The sequence below is a fragment of the Dama dama genome, chromosome 5, assembly GCF_033118175.1.
Source record: "Dama dama isolate Ldn47 chromosome 5, ASM3311817v1, whole genome shotgun sequence".
Lineage (NCBI taxonomy): Eukaryota > Metazoa > Chordata > Mammalia > Artiodactyla > Cervidae > Dama > Dama dama.
The window spans coordinates 126,332,122-126,353,987 of NC_083685.1; the positions used below are offsets into that span (position 1 = coordinate 126,332,122).

Genomic DNA, 21,866 nt, shown 5'->3' on the forward strand with positions numbered 1-21,866 from the left:
CCACAGATGTTCCCAGCCTGTAAATAGTCATGATGAGGAGGATGTGGAAAGCCTCCTCTTTGGTGATGAGGGCTCTGCCAGGCAATTAAAATGCAGCACCGCATGTGGCTGTAATGAGGAGACCAGGAATATTGGAGGAGCCCTAGCTCCCGGGCTTTCGCCCTGCAGGACAAGCCTCATCAGTGAGGCCTGGCCAGGGAGAGCTCAGTGCAGCCTTTTTCCCATAGGAAGCTCTCGCTCTCTTTCCCGTCGTCCCCTGCTTTCCACCCTCAGAACACGGAGGACGTGCAGTGCAGGGATATGAGTCTGGGACAGAAATCTACAGGCATAGGCGGCTCAGCTCTTGGCTACCCATGGATCTCTGCGGAGTGTGGCCCCCATGGCCGCCACATCCTGATGTTCACGCATGTGTGTAATCCACTGCCCCTCTGCCAATCCCCAGCCATGCCTGAGTGTGGCTCAGTTTAGCGGCTTTCTTCTAACCAACAGGGCACAGCAAAGGGGATGAGCTGTCCCTTCTGTGATTCGGCTACATGAGGTTGAAATTTGTCTTGTTAGCAGATTCCATTGCCTTCTTGGCTCATGTGCTTTGAGGAGAGGCAAGCCAGCATGTTGGAGAGGTTCATGTGGCAAGCAACTGAGGGTGGTCTCTAGAAACAGCCAGCAAGGGACTGAGACCCTCCATCCAACAACCCTGCAGGAACTGAATCCTGCCAACAACCACATGAGCTTGGACACGTATCCTTCCCCAGTCAAGCCTTAAGATGAGACCCCGGTCCCAGCTGACACCTGCATGGCCGCCTTAAGACAGAGGACCCAGGAGCCATGCCTGGACTCCTGATCACAGAAACTGTGAGATGATAACTGCGTGTTTTAAGCCTCCGAGTTTTGGTATAAGTTGTTGCCAAGCAGTTGAAAACTAATACAGCAAATTATTTAACCAGTCAGTTTTTACATTTCTCATCTGTAAACAGTTATAATCTGCCTACCTTTCAGGGTCACAGAGAGGATTCACTCATTAGATGCATATAAGGTACATCGTGGGACTTCCCAGATGACTTCTGCATTGCCTACAATGCAGGAGATGCTGGTTTGATCCTTGGGTTGGGAAGATCCCCTGAAGGAGGTGATGGCAACCCATTCCATTATTCTTGCCTGGAGAATCCCATGGACAGAGGAGTCTGGAGGGCTATAGTCCATGGGGTCACAAAGTGTTGGACATGACTGAGTGAGCATGAATGAAAGATGTGTCAAAGTACAGTGCTGGGAGCCCAGGACACAGGGAAACAGCTTCATTGCTAATTTACATTATCCTAAATAATAATGGCTGTTGTGGGCCACTGTGTTTAGAACCTTCGAGCTGGCCTGCCCTTAACGCTCACATATTTATGCAGCTCACTCACTCCTGTCCCGGCCTGTCCCAGCCGCATCCAGGAGAATTCCAACGAGATCACATACAGAGCCTCACTAACAACGTCCGCCGACATTTCATAAAGAGCTTTCTAGTTTACAAGCCTCGCTAACATTGCACTCACTTGACGGAAAGTAGGATCAGGACCTTTAAAATTTTTTTTCCTTGCTGTATATCTTCAGAAAGAACAGCACCTGTGTTCCTACTTTTGGCACATCGGTCTAGTTCCTGCCTTTCCTGGATCTTAAACAACCACTGAAGATCGGAGCTGGAAGGGGCCTTTTCCTTTTTTTAAAAAATTGAAGTAAAATTCTTGTAAGCTAAAACTAATCATTTAAAAGTGTACAAGGGGGTACTCTTTCTGCCCCCTTCTGATGCCTATGTCAGAAGCTTTCTCTATCTCCTTTATACTTTAGTAAAACTTTCTACTACATGGCCCAACTCTGGCCAGAGCCAGATCTCTGTCTGTTAGTGCAAATTAAGCAAAGCCAACAGAGAGGCTTCTGGGGAAGGCTTTATAGCCCTACACCCCATCTTTCTGATGCAAATGTGGGTGTGATGTCTGGATCTAGGGCAGCCACCTTGCTGCCATGAAGGGAATGCCAAGACAATCATTTCCACAGCTGTCCCTTCCAACATCTAGTTCTGTAGGATTAAACCCTTACTTGATTAAAAAAAAATAATAATAAAAGTGTACAAGGACTTCCCTGGTGGCTCAGCCAGTAAGGAGTCCACCTGCCAATGCAGAGGACATGGGTTTGATCCCCCATCCGGGAAGATCCCACATGCCAGAGAAACGAAGCCTGTGCTCCACACCACTGAGCCCTGGAGCCCATGGTCCACGACGAGAGAAGCCACCACAGGGAGAAGCCTGCACATCGCAACTGGAGAAAGCCTTCACACAGCTGCGAAGACCCAGCACAGCCCAAAATAAACAAATAACTAAACAGAAGAGAAGCGGTGGGCTACACCAACTGGGCTACATTTATTCAAACAAGCAAACAAACTAGAAATAGAAAGATAAAAGTGTACAAGGCATGACGTCCTCAGCGGTCCAGTGGTTCAGACTCTGCACTTCCACTGTGGGTTCGATCCCTGTTCGGGGCACTAAGATCCTGCATGCCATGCAGCATGGCCAAGAAGAATAAAATAAATAAATAGATAAAAATGTACACGGCCGTGGCATTTCATACCCTCACAATGTCGTGCAGCCATCGCCTCTATCTAGTTCCCCCAAAAGGACACCCCGCAGCTATTAGCAGCACCCCTAAAGCCTCCTCCCCACCCAAGCCCCTAATCTGCTTTCTGTGCCTCTTCTGGATTTTCACACAAACAGGATCACGCAATCCGTGACCTTCCGGGTCCGGCTTCCTTCACTCAAGCACACGGTTTTCGAGTGTCATGCCTGTTGCATCACGTGTTAGGTCTTCATCCTTGCTTACAGCTGAGTCGTAGTCCATTGTGTGGATGTAGCACATTTTGCCTGTGGATGGGGGTCTTTGAAGAGAAGGGAGCTGAGGGCTGGCCAGGGTTAGATGAGCTGGCCGCCAAGGCCCGGACTGGGAGGTGCGGTGGCGCCAGTGGGTTATTGGCTCGTATCTGGGGTCTCCTCCTGGGCCGCCTGCCGGCTCACGCTTACCCTTTGTGGTCAGGTACGGCCCCTGCCCCTAGGGCTGGAGTGATGTCAGATGTTTCCAGGGCTGGCCCCTGAAATCTCCCCAACAACCCTATACACTCTGTTCTTTGACTCACCGTCCAGCTGGATGTGCAATGATCCACTGAGGGACCTGGGCCTGGAGGTCGGTGAGTGCAGGGAGCCGGCCTGAATGTACAGGCCCCTTACGGCCCTAAGAGAGGACAAAGGGTCTCTCTTTGTCCTGCCACCACTTCTTGTTAAAGTATAGACTGGCATTTGTCTCCTTCAGGGAAAAAACACACCGGTGACCTTTTTGCCTGTTTTTCTGGTGCTGATAAACTCATCATGCTCGAAACCTGTTTTCCATCTAATGTTCTATTGATGAAGCCTGTTTTCTATCTAATGTTCTGTTGATCTTAATCATGTTGGGCGCTAGGGTAATTAATGCTTTACTGATCTTAAGTGTGGGAATTTAAAACATCTGTAGCTCTGCACGTATGCAAACCCTCGATCTATTCTTAGTAACTCCTGTTAGCGTATATATAGGCGTGGTGTTCTTCAATAAAGTTGGCGGAGTCGGACGCAAGCAGGCTCTGTCCCTCTCAACCCCATCTTTCTCTTTCTGAGTCTTCTTTTTCCTAGGTACTCTGGTAATTGCGTTCTCGACCAGTTCGTTTGCCGGCAGGCTCCAGCAGGTGAGCCATGAGCTGGAAGGAGTCTGGGGTCTAGACGGTGCATATATAGGGCAGCATCTGTTTGCCTCAGGAGGAGTAAACAGGAAACCTTGGTCGTGCCGAGGTGCTGCAGTATTTTTAAAAATCAGCTCTGTGGTTTCCAACCTGGGGCAATTATTCTGTCCCCCACCCACACCCCACCTGGGGACATTTGGCAGTGTCTGGAGATACATTTGTTTGCCTTTTTTTGTTTGTTTGCTTCTCTTTTTGTTAAATTAATTTAAAAAAACTTCCCCTCTTCATCTCTCTCTCTGAATTGGTTCAAATTGATTTTTACTTGGAAGAGATGTGGCATGCTGTAAAGAATCTCTTTCATAGCCTGTGACTCTATTTTAAAATAACCTTTGCCAGTGGGCCTTAAGCCCTAACAGTGGTTGCTTTCTTTTCCTGGGAATTAGTTTATCAACTACCTGGGAGATTTTGCTGAGTCTCAACAGGGGTTCAGAGGTTCCCCACCACCGATGATAAATAGTATTGTGTGTGCTCAGTCGCTCAGTCCTGTCCGACTCTTTATAACCCCCTGGACTGTAGCCCATGAATTTCCTCTGTCCACGGGACTCTCTCAGCAAGAGTACTGGCTTGGGTTGCCATTTCCTTCCTCAGGGATATTCCTGACTCAGGGATCGAACCCGCGTCTCTTAAGTCTCCTGCCTTGGCAGACGGATTCTTTACCGCTGGAAGCACGTGTCCCTGAAATGCATATTATAGACAACTAACAAAATTTTAAACTGAAGGAAGCTTTTGCTTGCTTTTGCAATTTTTATTCTTTATTTCTGCTTTTTAATGGAAAGTGGTGGGAAAAGACAAAAATTTGAAATAGAATTTACAGGAAAGTGGCAATGATCACATCTTATACAATCAGGTTGAATGTAATTTTTAAGATTTTACATTGGGATATAGTTGATTTACAATGTATTAGTCTCAGATGTACAGCAAAGTGATTCAATTTTACGTATACATATATTCATTCTTTTTCAGATTCTTTATTTTTTTAGCTGTACTATGTGAAGCAGACACTTGACTTTGCCAAAAAAGGTCCATCTAGTCAAAACTATGATTTTTCCAGTGGTCGTGTATGGATGTGAGAGTTGGACTATAAAGAAAGCTGAGCTCCAAAGAATTGATGCTTTTGAACTGTGGTGTTGGTGAAGACTCTTGAGAGTCCCTTGGACAGTGAGGAGATCCAACCAGTCCATCCTAAAGGAGATCAGACCTGGGTGTTCACTGGAAGGACTGATGCTGAAGCTGAAACTCCGATACTTTGGCCACCTGCAAAGAGCTGACTCATTAGAAAAGACCCTGATGCTGGGAGGGATTGGGGGCAGGAGGAGAAGGGGATGACAGAGGCATCACCGACACAATGGACATGGGTTTGGGTAAACTACAGGAGTTGGTGATGGACGGTGAGGCCTGCCATGGTGCGGTTCATGGGGTCGCAGAGTCGGACACCACTGAGCGACTGAACTGATGTGGCACTTGGTATCTTAGTTCCTTGATCAGGAATTGAACCCACACATTGTAAGTGGGGAGTCCTAAACCACTGGACCACCAGGGGAGTCCTGAAGATACTTTTGGTCGTCACCAGGTGATGTATCTAGTGGATGGAGGCCAGTTCAGTTCAGTCGCTCAGTCATGTCCGACTCTGCGACCCCATGGACTGCAGCACGCCAGGCTTCCCTGTCTATCACCAACTCCCAGAGTTTACCCAAATTCATGTCCATTGAGTCGGGGATGCCATCCAACCATCTCATCCTCTGTCGTCCCCTTCTCCTCCTGTCTTCAATCTTTCCCAGCATCATGGTCTTTTCCAATGAGTCAGTTCTTTGCATCGGGTGGCCAAAGTATTGGAGTTTCAGCTTCAGCATCAGTCCTTCCAATGAACACCCAGGACTGATCTCCTTTAGGATGGACTGGTTGGATCTCCTTACAGTCTAAGTGACTCTCAAAAGTCTTCTCCAACACCACAGTTCAAAAGCATCAATTCTTTGGTGCTTGGCTTTCTTTATAGTCTAACTCTCACATCCATACATGACTATTGGAAACACCATAGCCCTGACTAGATGGACCTTTGTTGGCAAAGTAATGTCTCTGCATTTTAATATGCTGTCTAGGTTGGGCAGCTCCTTTCTTCCAAGGAGCAAGTGTCTTTTAATTTCATGCCTGAAGTCACCATCTGCAGTGATTTTGGAGCCCCCAAAAATAAAGTCTGCCACTGTTTCCCCACCTATTTGCTATGAAGTGATGGGACCAAATGCCATGATCTTAGTTTTCTGAATGTTGAGTTTTAAGCCAACTTTTTCACTCTCCTCTTTCACTTTCATCAAGAGGCTCTTCAGTTCTTCACTTTCTGCCATAAGGGTGGTGTCATCTGCATATCTGAGGTTATTGATATTTCTCCCAGCAAACTTGCTTCCACGGATAGAGGCCAGGAATGCAGCTAACTGCTTTGTGATGCACAGGACAGGCTCCCACAACAAAGAAACCCTGTTCAGCAGAGCTGCGCTGAGGAGCCCTGCCTCAGCTAGTGCCTCTGTCTTCTGGTTCTGGGTCTGTCTATGCTGTCTGCTCACCTGACCCGAGTTCAGAGCCCTGAAGACCTGCCTGCTGCCCATCGCCTCCTGGCCCTGCCTGACCCCTGATCCGGCTCTTCTCCCTGTAACTTCTCCTATCACCGGACTTGCCGCTGGCTCCGTCTCACCTCAGAGACCCCCCATGACCCCGAAGTTGCTCTCTACTGCTCTCTCCAGCCTGGCCTTCCTGGACTCTGGAGAGAACGGGTGTATACTGGCCCATGGTTTGGATCCTTCAACCTGCATCGGTGTCTCCTGGAGTCTTCCCCAGCCTCTTGGACTCGTCATCACCTTGCCAGCCACTCCCCTATGTCACCTTCTTCCCCAAGGCCCTCTCCTCCAGCTGGTAGCCCCTCTGGCCTCTCCAGGACCCCTCAAATGACAGTGTCCGCCTACTCCCAGCAGAATGCTGCTCGAGAGATGCGTCATCGATGCTCTAGTTTCTGCCCCGCACTGACAAACAGCTGATCCAATTTTTCTTAATTAGTACCTTTAATTATTAGTAACATTTTGCTTAAGTAGAATTAATTACCCCATCACCAGCTCTGGCCAGCTATGTCTTCTCACCACAGTTTCCCATTGATATGCTCCAACTGAGGCCAAAGTCCCCTCTCCCTCAGAGGGACTGGGGCTCTTGGCAAAGGCTCCTGGGAATGCAGTCCCCCACTTCCTGCACCTGCTGGGGATGCCAGCCAAGGCATCAAAGCAAGCCAGAAATTGCAGGGGGATGCGGCTGAGCCCCAGGTGTCCACACTGCGGGGAGCTGCCCAAAGTGATTCGCATCTTTATTCTTCTGGGCTGAATCTAACCCTGGAAAGGTCCTTTTCTGCACGTGGCTGGGCAGTTTCAGATCTGGTGTTCAGCCAAGGGTGGTGGTGAGGGGAAACAGAAAGGAGTTCATCCTCCTTTTCTCGGTTCCTGCTTCAAGGTGGCCAGGAGAGAGGGCAGAGAGGTGGACGGCCCGGCCCTGGCCTGGCCAGCATTTCTGGATTTCCCCAGGAGCTCCCACCTTTGGATTCAGACCAGCCACAGCTCATAAACTGCTGGGTGTAGCAACTTGCACTCGCTTCTAAGAGTATTGAAATGGGGGCTCTGAGCCAGTCAGTCAGGCTGATTGTTTAAACCAGAGTTCTTAATTCCATAGTTCCTTAGTCTCAAGAGATGCGCTGGGGCAAAATCAGAGCAGGTATAGAGCTGTCGAAGAAGTCTGGGACGTTTGCATCCTACATCTGCCTCTCAGAGTCATGCGAAGAAGTGACCCATCCTGTCAGTTCCAGCATTCTCATCTTGGTCCAACGTTGCAAGAATTCTTGAGTCTTGGTTTTCTTAGACCCCGATGCTAGGAAAGATTGAAGGCAGGAGGAGAAGGGGGCAATAGAGGATGAGATGGTTGGATGGCATCACTGACTCAATGGACATAAGTCTGAGCAAGCTCCGGGAGATGGTGATGGACAGGGAGGCCTGGTGTGGTGCAGTCCATGGGGTCGCAAAGAGTCGGACACGACTGAGTGACTGAACAACAAGAAAATGGAGATCACAGCAGCACCTACCATGAGGCTCAAATGAGTTAATACACAAGGAGTGCTGGGAGTATTGGGTACAGTCAACATGGACAATTAGCATTATTATCACCACCCTCATCAAGATGATAAAGGATGTGAGAAGTTCTAAATAGAAATAATCCATTTGATAGACATTCAGATCTCCTGTTGCTCAGGACACTCTTTAGAAATGCTGGTCTAAGTATGCAAGGGCTGTATTTTCCTTGGACGTGTCTGGAGAGAACCCATAATTCACTGGGCAAGCGCATTCCAGGGCTTGGCACCCAGCCCTTCTCCTTTTTGTAAATTAATTTTTTACAGGGTATAGTCGCTCTACCAAGGTGTTAGTTTCTGCTGTGCCGCAAAATGAATCAGTCATTCTTACACACACACCACCCCCTTTTTAGATTTCCTTCCCGTTTAGGTCACCGCCCAACATTGAACAGAGTTCCCCGTGGTATCCAGTGGGTTCTCGTTTGTTGTCTATTTTATACGCTGGTCGTGTGTATGTGTGTGTGCTCAGTCACTCAGTTGTGTCCGACTCATTGCAGCCCCATCAAGCCCCTCTGTCCATGGAATTTTCCAGGCAAGAATACTGGGGTGGGTTGTCATTTCCTACTGCAGACAGTCTTCCAAACCCAGGGATCAAACCCATGTCTCTTGTGTTTCCTGCATTGGCAGGCAGATTCTTTACCATTAGCACCACCCAGAAACCCCAGAAGTGTGATTACATCATTTCAAATCTCCCAATCCATCCCTCTCCCTCCTCCTCTTGGTGTCCATAAGTTTCTTCTTTGTGTCTGTGACTCCATTTCTGCTTTGCATATCAGTTCACCTATACCATTTTCTTCTAGTTTCCACATGTAGGCTGTATTACACAATATTTCCTTTTCTCTTTCTGACTTACTTCACCCTGTATGACATGCTCCAGGTCCATCCATGACTCCCAAGTCCTCTTTTTGATGGGTTCTTCAGCAACTAGGCCATGGTGGGCCAAGATGCCCCCATGAATTTTGTGTTACTTTCTCAGGATTCTCCAGCCTTTGTGCTGGCTTCATCTTGATAAGCCCTCACTTCCTATGGTCAGGGGTCAATTGTGGTGTTCTCAGAGTTCCAACTCTGTTAGTCTCCAAAACCCTCATCTACTTCTCCACGCTGATCAGGAGACCTATGGAGGGTTATGGATCATCTCCTAGATTCTACGTCCAGGGCTGAGCAAACAGTGGGTGCATAATCATGGTGCTGGCTGAGCAGAACAGAGGGTGAGAAGGCTCCACTCATCTCCAGTCTTGGCTGGATCAGTCCACCAGCCACAGCAAAGGGCGAGGTGACTGGAAGGGGCTTTGAATTTGGAGTTGGAAAACCAAGGTTCAAATCCTAGCTGGTTAGTATCTTGAACTTGGATGAGTGGCTTAACCTCTCTGATCCCACCTGGGAAATGGGATCATCTCACCCCTCCATGACACCCCGCTCCCCTCCATGGCTGTCCTGAAGATCAGAGCGGATGCTCTAGGGAAATTGCCTTGTCCAGGGGACCATGCTGTGACCACGCCTTGGCACCACCTTCCTCTCTCTCCCTCCGTCATCCCCATGGGGACAGGCATGGAGGGCAGGACCGGAGCTCGCGCAATCACAGTAGCGCTGGGGAAGAGCATTATTATGTGCTGTGACAATATTTGATGAATTCGTCCGCGCCTAGGGGAGCAGACTAAGTAGGTGAATAAAGTGAGAATATTCTCCATGACAATCAATATTCCTTCAATTGAACCATCTCTGCAGATCTGACATTTTGATTTTTCTTTTTTGGATGCGTTAACTGGATTTATGCTTCCGTATGGCGGCGACGGCAGGAGAAGGGCCGGTGGCCAGGTGTGCGGTGCTTCGGGGGGCCCCTGGGGAGGCGGATGGGAGCAGGTCCATCTGCAGCAGATCCCAGCTGGGTGGGAGCCGGTGCCCCCCACCAACCCGCTCACCTGGCTGCTGCTCCTCAGTGCCGGGAAGCCCCAGCTGCCCGTGGTTCTTTCAGTTCCAGGAGCAGGGCTGCCAAAGGAGGTGACTCCAGAACCCCCCAGCCCTGAGCCCTGCCCGACCCGGACTCCCAGGACAGCTGTTCGCTCTGCTCCGGGGCAGGTTGGCGGAGCAGATGACTTCTTTTGAAAAAAATAATGGCAGTTTATTTATTCATTTATTTTGGCCACTCTCCATAGTTGGCAGGATCTCAGTTCCCCGACCGGGGATGGAACCTGTGGCCCTTGCAGTGGAAGCTCCAAGTCTTCACCTCTAGACCTCCAGGGCAGGCCCCCAGACAGCTTCTCCAGGGTCCAAGAGAAGCCAGCAGGCTCTGATCACCGCCCGGGTTCAGCAGCCCTTCCTGCCATTTGCTCATAAATGGTGGCAAGTCCATGACTCTGGGTGAAGTTCATGACATCCTCGGCTCAGTTTATCCATTGGCCAAATAGAACTGATGATAAAATGAACTTGTATTGAGTACTTTAGGCGCCAGGCAGTCTTTTCGGAGCTTTAGATGGATGGATGTACCCGATCTTCACAATAACCCAGCGGGGTAGGTACAATAATAATAACCCCATTTGCAGGTGAGGAAACTGAAAGACTCAGCTATGCATTTTAGGCAGGTGAGGTTTTTAAACTCACTTTGTCACTTAATAGCTGTATAAGTCAAGATTCTTCATGGAAAAACATATATCTCAAAGGCACTTAGGGGAAAAATAAGAAAAGTGTGACAAGGATTGGCTTTGGTAGCTGGAAAGGATACTGGGTTGCTGGAAGAATCTCAGGCAGGGGGAAGGACTGTAGAAGCTTCTAGAACCTTCTAGAAACATCCCCATCCCCCCGGGGGAGTTGTGGGATGAGGGCGGCATCAGCGTACCAGGGATTGGAGGGGGTCCTCACCCTGATATACTATCTCGCGCTGTCTCTGTTGTGAAAGTGTTAATGCATCCGTTGTGACCGACTCCGTGTGACCCCATGGACTGCAGCCCACCAGGCTCTTCTGCCCATGGGATTCTCCAGGCAAGAATACTGGAGTGGGTTGCCATGCCCTCCTCCAGGGCATCTTCCCAACCCGGGGATCAAACTGGCATCTCCTGCATGGCAGGTGAACTCTTTACCACTGAGCCATCAGGGAAGCATTCTGATTTCTCACTCCTGATATCAACTGCTATTATCAGGCAGAATGAGGCGCTAAGATTGTCTAGACTTGTTCCCGTGAGGAAACCTGGAATAAATCCCCAAAGATCACTGGGTGTTGCTGATGGAAAAAACCGGGCTGTTCAGAGAACATCCTTGTAGGCTGTCTGATTCTAGGCTTCCAGTGTCTTTGAGCTGTTTTACGGTCCTGTAAGTTGTAGATAACCAATAGCAATGCAAAATAATTCTTTGTCTATAGACGTGCAAATAAATTCTGTCTGGAGGTTCAATAGATTTCCCTCTTCCTTAAGGAAAGAGCCAGTTTCTGACTATTTGTCAATTCACCTCCACTTTCCTTCACTCCATGTAAATTTACACTTTTTAGATTTCTCCTTTGGATTAGTTGTAACATCTGCCTAGTTTCCTCACTAATTACTAAGCCAAATAAAATCTTTAATACATGTTAAAGTAGGGGTGTCATGATTTTGCCAATTTTGGGGAAAATTATTCTTGATCACTTCTGACGATAGGAAAGTTCCTAAGCAGACTGAAAAATAGTTACCGTGCTCAGTCTCTTAGTTGTTGTTCAGTCATTAAGTCATTTCTGACTCTTTCCGACCCTGTGGACTGCAGCATGACAGGCTTCCCTATCCTCCAGGCTTCCCTAGCCTCCTCTGTCTCCTAGAGTTTGCTTACTCACGTCCATAGAGTTGGTGATGCCATCCAACCATCTCATCTTCTATCACCCCCTTCTCCTCCTGTCTTCAATCTTTCCCAGCATCAGGGTCTTTTGAAGTGAGTTAGGGCTTCGCATCAGGTGGCCAAAGTGTTGGAGCTTCAGCTTCAGCATCAGTCCTTCTAATAAATATTCAGGGCTGATTTCCTTTAGGAAATTTGGTATGACATTAAATCCAGTGATTTTTCTCCAGGCCTCAGTTTTCTCGTCTGTAAAATGGGAGTCATATTACATATTCAAGAGGATGCTACAAGAATTGCTAAGAGGCTTCCCCTGTGGCTCAGACGGGAAAGAAACCATCTGCAGTGCGGGAGACCTGGCTTCGATCTCTGAGCTGGGAAGGTCCCTTGGAGGAGGGGATGGCGACCCACTCCAGTATCCATGCCTGGAGAATCTCATGGACAGAGGAGCCTGGTGGGCTGCCGTCTATGGGGTCAGAAAGAGTCAGACACGACTGAGTGACTGAGCACGCCTGCATGGAAAGCAGTCAGCCTACACCTGGGCAGGTAAGAGGTGCTTTGTAAAAGGGAGATGCTGTCGCAGGGGTGGCGCTGGTGTTGCTGTCATCACCGTTGGTCCTGGCACGGTTGTGACAGGAGCCAGTGGGGTCCCAGGCGTTGAAACACCGAGGACAAGGGGCAGGATGCATTCTCTAAGGCTCATGTGACTGGCGCAGACCCTCCTGAGCAGAGCTGCAGGCCACCTACCTGTGCAGTAAAGGGGCTCTGCCAGATGTCAACACGCACATCCCACCCGAAGTGCACTCGACACGGGAAAAGTACCAACTTGGAAATTTTAATGCAGTGAAAGTACATCGATGTGGAGACCCGGTTTGCACTCATCAGGATGAAGGAGGGAGGCGGTCAGAGAGGCAGCAGAAGAGAGAAGGGAACACAAGAAGGGCTTCTTGTTGGCAGGAGACGCTTGGGGAGGTGGTATTTCACTAGCACGAGAACAACAAGACAAGATGTTCAGTGCGGTCCAGGAGGATTCTTCACCACTAGCGCCACCTGGGAAGCCCACAGTTGGGTGTAACCACATCTAGAAACAGCCAGACAGTCTGGCATGTTGGCCTGGAAGGAACCCTGACGTCCCCTTTTCCAGGTCACGCTCAGTTTCCACTTGTTCCAAGTGGCCGACAGCTCACTGGGAAGCCAGCTAGGGGTTCGCTCTGGCCAGTCAATGCGGGGAGGGTGAGGCTGGCAGGGGATCCCGCAGGGAGCCTGAGGTTGGGGACCAGTGGGACGCTGCTGCTCCTTACTGCGTGTGTACTGGGGGACAGGGAAGGCTCTGAGTCTTGACCCGCAGCGAGACCGGCGGGGACCTGGGGCCTTTGCTGCAGGCCCTGCACCTGGATGAACTTCTCCTCCAGCAACAAAATACAAAGAAACAGTGTGGGACTGAAAATAACTGCGTGCAAGTGGGGGCAAATCATGTACAAGAAGATATACAAAAAGATCAAAAACCCCAACTGCCACTCCTACGGGGCAGGGAACAAAAGTGGGGAAGGGAGCATGCCCCCTGCCCAGGGCACCCTGGAAGGGGTGACAAACCATGTAAGCCACCCCTCCTGCCCGAGCCCTGGACCTCCCCACCCCCACCCCGTGTAAGGAGTCAGCCCCCTGCCCACCTTGGGGAGAGAGCAAGGGAACCTGTTACTTGTTCTGGCTCCCTCCTTGTTACAAAGCCTTGCCTGAATTTCTTGTCTGGCCTCTGATCAATCTCTATTGATCAAGGAGGCCAAGAACCCTGGTTGGTAACAACGGGAGGGAACCAGATGGTGACTTACTGCAGGAGCAGGTGACACCTGATGGCCAGGCAAACCAACCGTGTCAGGCAAGACAGGTGATTGAGCAGAACTCCTAGAGGCAGGGGCGGCTGTCCCCACTGGCTGGGGCACACAACTAGCCACGCCCCTCTCCCACTCACTCCTAGGCTCATCATAACGTGAACCTCCACGTCCGCACTTACCCACGTCATCCCAGTAAGCTCCGACTTACTCAAGCATGAGTTACTGGACCTGATGAGGCTGCAGTGAAGGACTGTCTCACCCCACCCGCTTTATCCCAGCCCCCAGCGGGTGGGAGCTGGTGGAGACTGACTGCTCCTCTTACAGACAAAGAGAGCAGCTGTGTGGTTAATTTTGCAGCCCTCTCCCCGTGGTCTGGCGAGTCTGCTCTTACTCCCCCTGGCATTCTGTCTTTGCTCACCTGGGCTGGCCAGAAACGCTGCCTCTTCCAGCGTCCCCACGGCAACCACTCCGTGCGCTCGGATTCCTGAACCCATGGCAACCGGCCAGCTGCATTTCCCAGACGACATCCCCCAGCAAGGCTGCTGCCCGTGGCTGGTCAGCAGAACCTCTCAGGAGGGTGCTAGGTTCCAGGGTAGACTCCCTTCTTCCAGGAAAAAGGCAAGTGACCCAATCTCCACAGCCTCCCACTTTTCCCTCCTAGTTAGAACTGATTTGGGCTTCATGGGGTTATAGCAGTTCTGTTGGGACCTAGAAATAAAACAGGATTTTCACTGATTTTGGTAGAGGGGGCACTCCTTCTGCCTTTATTTTGTTCTGTGATGACCATCAAGCTTGACTTAGGGGGTCTTTCCTTTTTTCATCTCCTTTCCCTTCCTCTGTAACCTGAGTTTAGGATATCTATCTATATCGCTCTGTCTCTACGCATCCACCCATGCATTTACCCACCACCCATTCATCCACCCCATCTACCCACTAATCCAACCCCCCCACCCACTCACCCACCCATCTGACCCATCTATCCACCAACCAACCCATCCACTCACCTGCACACCCCAATCAGTGATTGGGGGGGAAGTGAATGCCTCCTGCATTAGAAGTGGGGAGTCTTAACCACTGGACTTCCGACACGTGAGTTTTTCATTGGAAAGACAAAAAATTGTCCAAAACACCCACTACGTCAGTAGGTGATTCTGTTGCTCTCTAGAGGTGGAGAATTATGGGAGATTCCTCCCGGAGAGGTACAGCAATCACATCTTTCAAGCTCTGTCCGTCCATGTCCTTGATCTGTTCTTGAGGAAAGTTCTGCGGACGAGGAGACGCCGTCAACATGTTTACAGAGTGCGCTGAACTGGTGGGCACCTCAGATGCTGTTTCAGCATTTAGCAGGACAGCAGGCCTTGAAATCTGTCCCACCAGGGAGAAGGCTGCCCATGGCTGGTTGTCGCTGGAAGACAGACTGCCTGTGATTACCTTGTGCATCATCAACTTCTGCAGAGAGGGTGGGAATTGGTTTGACTCAAAAAGACTGGGCTGCAGCAGGAGAGACTGAAGTTAGACACCTGGAGGAACTTCCAAGCTTAATTTGTTTGGGTGTCGAGGAGACACAGAGAGAGGGCAATCACCCTTGGAAGCAGAGGTCATACCAATGGCTATTTTTAATCTTCTGTAGCAGCTGGACTCCGTCTTCAGAGGCCTAACCTCACAAACATTCACAACTTGTAGCCATGCCCCAAACAGAGCTGTCATCAAATACCACTTCCCTCTCTGTCTTAGTGAGAAGGAAGACAAACAAAAACAAGTGGAGGAGAGAGATTTCATGTTTTTCTAATAGAACGGCGTAAGGCGTGGGCAAGAAACAATTTCTGCTCAGCCCTTCCGAGCCGCTGTCACAGCCACCCCCTCCCCCTCCCCCAAAGCAACAAGAACCGCAAAGCCAGGTTCAATAAAGATGAAGAACAGTGTGTCTGAGCTCTCCGGAATGAGCCGGTCGTCCCCAGCGAGGCCTGGAGGGAAGACAGAGATGAAGGGCTTTTGGAAATCGGCCACCTTTCTGAGCGGGTGGACGCGTGCGGGCTCTGGAAATAGGCAGCAGCCAGGACAGATGAAGGCCGGGCCTCAGGGGCTCCTGGGAAGCTGGGGTTGTGACAGGTGCCAATCAGTACCAACAGCCTGCAGGCTCGGCCGTCAGGGCTTGACAGCCTCTGGTCGCCTTGGCTGCAGTCGGGCGTGGAGAGGCAGGTGGGAAGGAGAGTTTTGGGGAGTCAAAGGGGAGTGGGGGAGGGTGGGAGACTGCTTTTTGGAAGTGTTTGGCTCCTGGGTGGGTTCTGTCCCAGCAGCATTTTTTTAACATCACTTATTTATTTATCTGGCTGCACCGCGTCTGTGTTGCTGTGTGCGGGCTCTCTCCAGTCGTGGCGAGCAGAGGTTACTGTCCAGGAGCAGCGTGCCAGCCTCTCATCGCAGTAGCCTCTCTTGTGGCAGAGAGGTGGTGGGCTCTGTAGCTGTGGCTGGCTCAGTTGCCCCCATGGCATGTGGGATCTTAGTTCCCGGACCAGGGATTGAACCCGTGTTTCCTACATTGGCAGGCGGATTCTTAACCACTAGACCACCAGGGGAGGCCCCCAGCAGCTCCGTGAGTCTGTGCTGGTTGCTGCCCCTCCATGAGCCTCTGTTTCCTTCTCTGTAACAGGCAGCAGGGGGGCTAGAGCGGTGGTCCTGCATGCTGGTGGGGTTCGGTCTGGGCACTGCTCAGAAGTTGGGCTGGTAGCCAGAGGCCTGGGGGCTGCATGGATGGACTGTGGCCCTTGACAGTCTCTAAAGACTCTAAAAGGGGAAAACAAAGATTCACTGGGCGTACCCAGGCCTCATCGCAGGCCTCTCCACCAGAATCAGTCAGGGACACTTTGACTCCTTGTAACCGGGGTCACGCCAGGACCCCTTGACATCCATGGGAGGGAGGCTTGCCTGGATTGTGCAGTGGCCCCGGGGACCCGGGTGAGTTGATGGCAGCTCCAGGTCAGGGGTCTATGTGGTCAGCCTGGAGCCTGACTGCTTCTCTTCCTGGGGGTGTAACTTCTCTACGCCTGCTTTCTCATCTGTGAGATGCAGATGGTAATCAGACCTGCCTCACAGGTTAGGAGAAAGTGAGATAAAACATGGAACTCAGGGACTCCCCTGGCAGTCCAGTGGTTAAGACTCCATGCTTCCACTGCAGGGATCATGGGTTCAATCCCTAATCGAGGGACAAAGATCCTACAAGCCATTAGGTGTTGCAAAAAAAAAGAAAAAGCATGGAACTCAGGGCAGTGCCTGGTGCATGGAAATAAAATTCAGCATCTTTATTTTTCTTTTGTCTTTTTCTGGTTGAGCCATGCGGCTCACGGGGATCTTAGTTCCTGGACCAGGGATTGAACCCGACCCCGTCTGTGAAAGCTCCAAGTCCTAACGGCTAGGCCGCAGGTAATTCCCCCAGTGTCCTTCTTACTGGTTCCCTGATTGACCTTCATCACATCCACGAGGGCAGCGATGGTGCGAATGGGTGGGGAAAAGTAAAAAAGAACAAAGGGACAGAGGGAAGGGGGTGGGGAGAGAGAGAACCCACAACTTCCAGAACCTGACCAATGGCAGCAATGTGCCCATCTGTTTCAAGGCATCCTTTCCAGGGATGGAGCTCCCACAGAACAAGCCTGGACATGTCAAGATGAAGGAAGAGGGGAGATGCGGGACCCAACACCTGACGTCTCAAAACCCAGTCTTCGCCACACAGTGAGCAAAATTCAGCATGGAATGTGTTTAGCACAAGGACTGGTGTCGAGCTCAGCTACTTTGGAAAACCAGACAGAGACCATCGTTTTCACTTGTTCTTTCTTTCTTTTGCTGTCACTTCAAAGCCATTCGATTGGTCTGTGTTCAAGAAATGTTTTTTAATCTCCCAAATTATGGCTTCTCTATATGTTCTTGTCATTGTAAATTACATTGTGAGTCCCTGAGCCAATTTTTTTTTTTTTCTGATGTCAATTAAAAACTCCCCCCAGGGGCCTCTGCTGTGTTCTACCTGCACGCTTCCATTTCTGCAGCTGCCTCACTCCTGCCTCTGTTTTCTCCCCAAATCCGGCTTCCTGGAACCTGCAGAAGCATCAGCTTCCTTCGGCTCCTTACCCTGGGGACCGCTGGGACAGCTCCACCATAGCTGCGGGGGCGGGGCAGCCCGCTGTAAGCAAACCCTCATCCCCAGGCCGCCCCAGGAGAAGTTTGACCCCCAGAGACCCTTAGGCCCTCAAGGACTGGTGCACCCATGGCCAGGGATGCAACTCTGGGCCGGGGGGGCTCCGGCCTCTGCCAGCTGCAGGCAATGTTAATCGCCTGGCACCTCCGCGGCTCTTGTCACATCACCCAGCCTTCCCGGCTAATGAGTCATCGTACGCGGCCATTTGTTTGTGCGGGTTTCAGACAGACTAATGCTTTTAATGGCACATAATCATTTTTCAGAAGTCATTTGATGCCACTAATCATCTTGGTAATATGGCACGATGGAACGCGTAATGACATTCGGAACAGGACAAATGGCAGGGCAATTCCTGGCTTTCTCCCTCTAATCTATATTTCATCACGTGCCCCGCTGCTAATGACACCGAGGACTGTTAATAAACAACTGCCTTAAGGGGGTTGATTCCCCCCTTAGGGGGTTAGAAGGGCAGGGGGGCATCTGCTCAAAATAATTCCTGATGGAAGTGTCCGTGGGAAGAGGAGTGTAAGCAGTTTCTAGCAAGTCTCCCCCTGCTCTTCCTCCACCTCAGGGCCAAAGCCTGGCTAAGATCTGCTTTGCTGGGCAGGGGATGGGGGAAGTGAATGTCCACTGAGAAGACCAGTGTGGAGGCGGGGAGGCCCCAGAGGAAGTGATAGAAGCAAAAGTCTGAGGATTCTTGACCGGGAGGTTTTAAGCTGATTCTCTAGAGCCGCTAGGTTCCATGGAGAAATGTGTCATCACTGAGAGAGGTGAAGACTGAACTCTGAGATGGGGAGGTGGGGACAGAGTCCCTCCTGGCCTTCTCCTGACCCCCACCAGGGCCCTGGGTCAGGATGAGGGGCCGGGGTCAGGGTCTGGATGCTTTTTTGCCCTTGAGCCATCCCTCCCATTCAAAGGGTTTCTTGGGGCTCTCGGAAGAGTCGGGAGGCAATTGGCCACTGCGTGGGATTTCTATCCTGTGCGTGTATGTCAGCTGTTTAGTCGTGTCCTACTCTTTGTGACCCCATGGACTGTAGCCCGCCAGGCCCCTCTGTCCATAGGATTCTCCAGGCAAGAATACTGGGGTGGGCTGCCATTCTCTTCTCCAGGAGACCTTCTCGACCCAGGGATGGAACCGAGGTCTCCTGCACTGCAGGCAGATTCTTCACTGTCTGAGCCGCCAGGGAAGCTCACTCATCTGCAAAGTAAATAAAACTAAGAGTCCTATATGGGCCCCTGAGTGTGAGGGGCCTACGTATATGCCGTAATCAGAGGGCTCCACTGACCCTACCTTCCTGAGGACACGTCTTTTGAGTGATGACTTAAATGAGATAGCATTTTACCCTGGTGCCCCCCAGAGAGTAACTGTAAAATAAAATGCGGACTCTGAGAATGAACTATGGTTACCAAGGGGGAAGGATGGGGAGAAGGGACAGTTAGGGAGTCTGGGATGGACATGAACACACTACTATATTTAAAATGGAAAACCAACAGGGGCCTCCTGAATAGCACAGGGAACTCTGCTCGATGCTCTGTGGCAGCCTGGATGGGAGGGGAGTTTGGGGGAGAATGGATACATGTTTATGCATGGCTGAATTCCTTTCCTGTCCACCTGAAACTATCACAACATTGTTAGTTGGCTATATTCCAATACAAAATAAAAAGTTAATAAAGCAATTACAATAATGTTGGGGAGTAGGCTGATGCCACTTCAGAGACCAGGGTGGCCTGGTGGGGCTGGGTCTGTGATAGCTACCCCAGCACAGCAAGCATCTTGGGTCCAGGCAGACAGCCTGCGGTCATTCTCTGGGTTCTGATCAGAGGGCTGAGCTCTCTCCATATCATTCTCCTTCCCACCTTCATCTCCTTCCTTGGGGTTTCCAGGGAGGATGCTGGCGAGTCTCCCCATTGTTGTTGAGTCGCTAGGTGGTCTCTGACTCTTGCAATCCCATGAACTGTAGCTCACCAGGCAGGAATACTGGAGTGGGTTGCCATTTCCTTCTCCAGGGGATCTTCCCGACCCAGGGATTGAACTCACGTCTCCTGCGTTGCAAGCAGATTATTTACTGCTGAGCCACAGGGAAAGTCCATGAGCCTTCCCATGTACCCCGTGAAAACACTCTCAGATCTGGGGTTCAGAGCAGGGAGCTGGCGGACAGGGCCCCGGGGCACACGCAGGGGAGTGGGTAAGAGCAGGTATGCAGATGTCAGAGGGACTTGTCACTTGGCGCGCGCAGCACGGGGCAGGCAATTAACCACTCTGAGCCATGTGTGCTGTTATGAAAGGATATTAACGACATCTCCCTGGCCGAGAATCACCCTGAAGATTAAGTGAAACAACGCATGTCAGATGCTGAGTGCAACGTAGGCCCTTGCACAACATTAATTATCACAGTTGCTGCCCTGGGCAGGTCTGGGGGTGGCCCTATTGGATGAGAGAGTCTGGGGCGTGGGGCGGGGACAACGGGAACTTGGATGCAAGTGGGCGGATTTGGGAAGGTGCTCGAGGGGACAAGGCGGGCAGTGTCTGTGGCCGTCGACGGCGGGTATCTTCAGGGCTGCGTACCCCAGGCTGTGCTTGGTCCCGCATCAACACCACATCGAGAAGATGCAAGAAACCGTGGTAGAAAGCCACCTGCTAGCAAACGGGAAGGCCCCCGGTGTCCTTGCCGGTGTTTAGTAATTTAGCCTAAGCGGCTGGATGAGGGCTGACCGGGGTTCTGATATCCATTTTAATAAAGTCCTTTCCTGCCTTCCTCAAGCTCAGGCCCCGGGAACCCTGGGCTCCAAAGAGCCCTGTGCATCCCTGTCTGCCCCAGCCTCCCATTCATGGGTGGGGTGAGCAGTGGGTGCAGACACACAGGGCCTGGTTCAAGAAGAAGTCTTAGAAATGCCAGCCCCCTGGAGTTGCTGGCCGGGAGGACCTATCTGGAGGCCCTGGCTGTGTCTGGCCAGCCTGCACTGAGCCGGCTCGCAGCGGCTTCTGCAGAACCCAAAACGGCAGCACTAATCGCTGTTTATCCTCTGCAGTTGTTCTGTGGCCTGAGATGGGCTGAGGTCTTCTTTCAGATGATCTCATGCAGTCTCCACTCCCAGGTCTTGAGAGGTACACGTTGGTGTTATACAGATCCAGGAAACTGGGTCTCAGAAAAGCAGTCACATGCAAGGCTCATAAATAGTAGAATAGAGGTCCAAGCTGGTGTTTGAACCAAAATTCCCACACTTCATTATATTGGCTAGATGAAGTTTCTTTCTCTGTCAAATAAGAACTGAGACTGCATTTATGGAATCCTCTGTCCCTCCTTGCCCTTCCCTCTCTCCCTCCCATCCTCCTTTCTTCCATTAAACATTGCTCCGTGCTGGGAAAAATTGAGGGCAGGAGGAGAAGGGAGCGACAGAGGATGAGATGGTTGGATGGCATCATCAACTCAACGGGCACGAGTTTGAACAAACTCCAGATGATAGTGAAGGACAGGGAAGCCTGGTGTGCTGCAGTTCATGGGGGTCACAAAGAGTCGGACCCCGCTGAGCCACTGAACAATAACAACATTGCTTTTCTGCCATGGGCAGAGAGAACACATTATGTCTGGGGCACCTTCCTGCCCAGGGGATGTGTTGCCTGGGACCTTCCAGGAGGAAAGGATCTGAGACTCCCACCCCAGATGACGCATTTAGGGAAACCCTCTGATGTCTCTGGCCAAGAAAGGACTGTGACAGGGTGGTCAGCGCTCAGAGAAAGTTGGGTGAAGCCCAGGAGCCCAAGGCCCTAAATAGAGTTTCAAGAGTGCTAGCCTTTTTTTTTTTTTTTTTTAATGTGGATCATTTTTTAAGTCTTTATTGAATTTGCTACAATATTGCTTCTGTTTTATGTTTTATTTTGCTTTTTTGTCTGAGAAGTATGTGGGATCTTAGGTCCCTGACCGGGTACTGAACCCACAGCTTCTGCATCAGAAGGCAAATTCTTAACCACCGGACCACCAGGGAAGCCCCCTGCTGGCCACGCTTGCTTCTCCCCCAGGGACATGTAAATTGGCAAATTGTTGCTTATCCTGGGATTCTGCAACTGTATCCACAGCAGTCAGAGGTGGCTGTGAAGTGGGTGTTGTCTTCCCA

The 21,866-nt window shown here is 50.8% G+C and overlaps 1 long non-coding RNA gene across 1 annotated transcript in view; it reads left to right on the top strand.

Moving 5' to 3' along the window:
* The window catches only part of LOC133056180 (uncharacterized), a 28,561-nt gene extending 11,341 nt beyond the window's left edge, over positions 1–17,220 (top strand). The window contains exons 2-3 of the long non-coding RNA XR_009692753.1: positions 11,969–12,281; positions 17,178–17,220. This is a non-coding gene — a long non-coding RNA (uncharacterized LOC133056180). The remainder of the gene's footprint in view (positions 1–11,968; positions 12,282–17,177) is intronic.
* Positions 17,221–21,866: the final 4,646 nt, after the last annotated feature.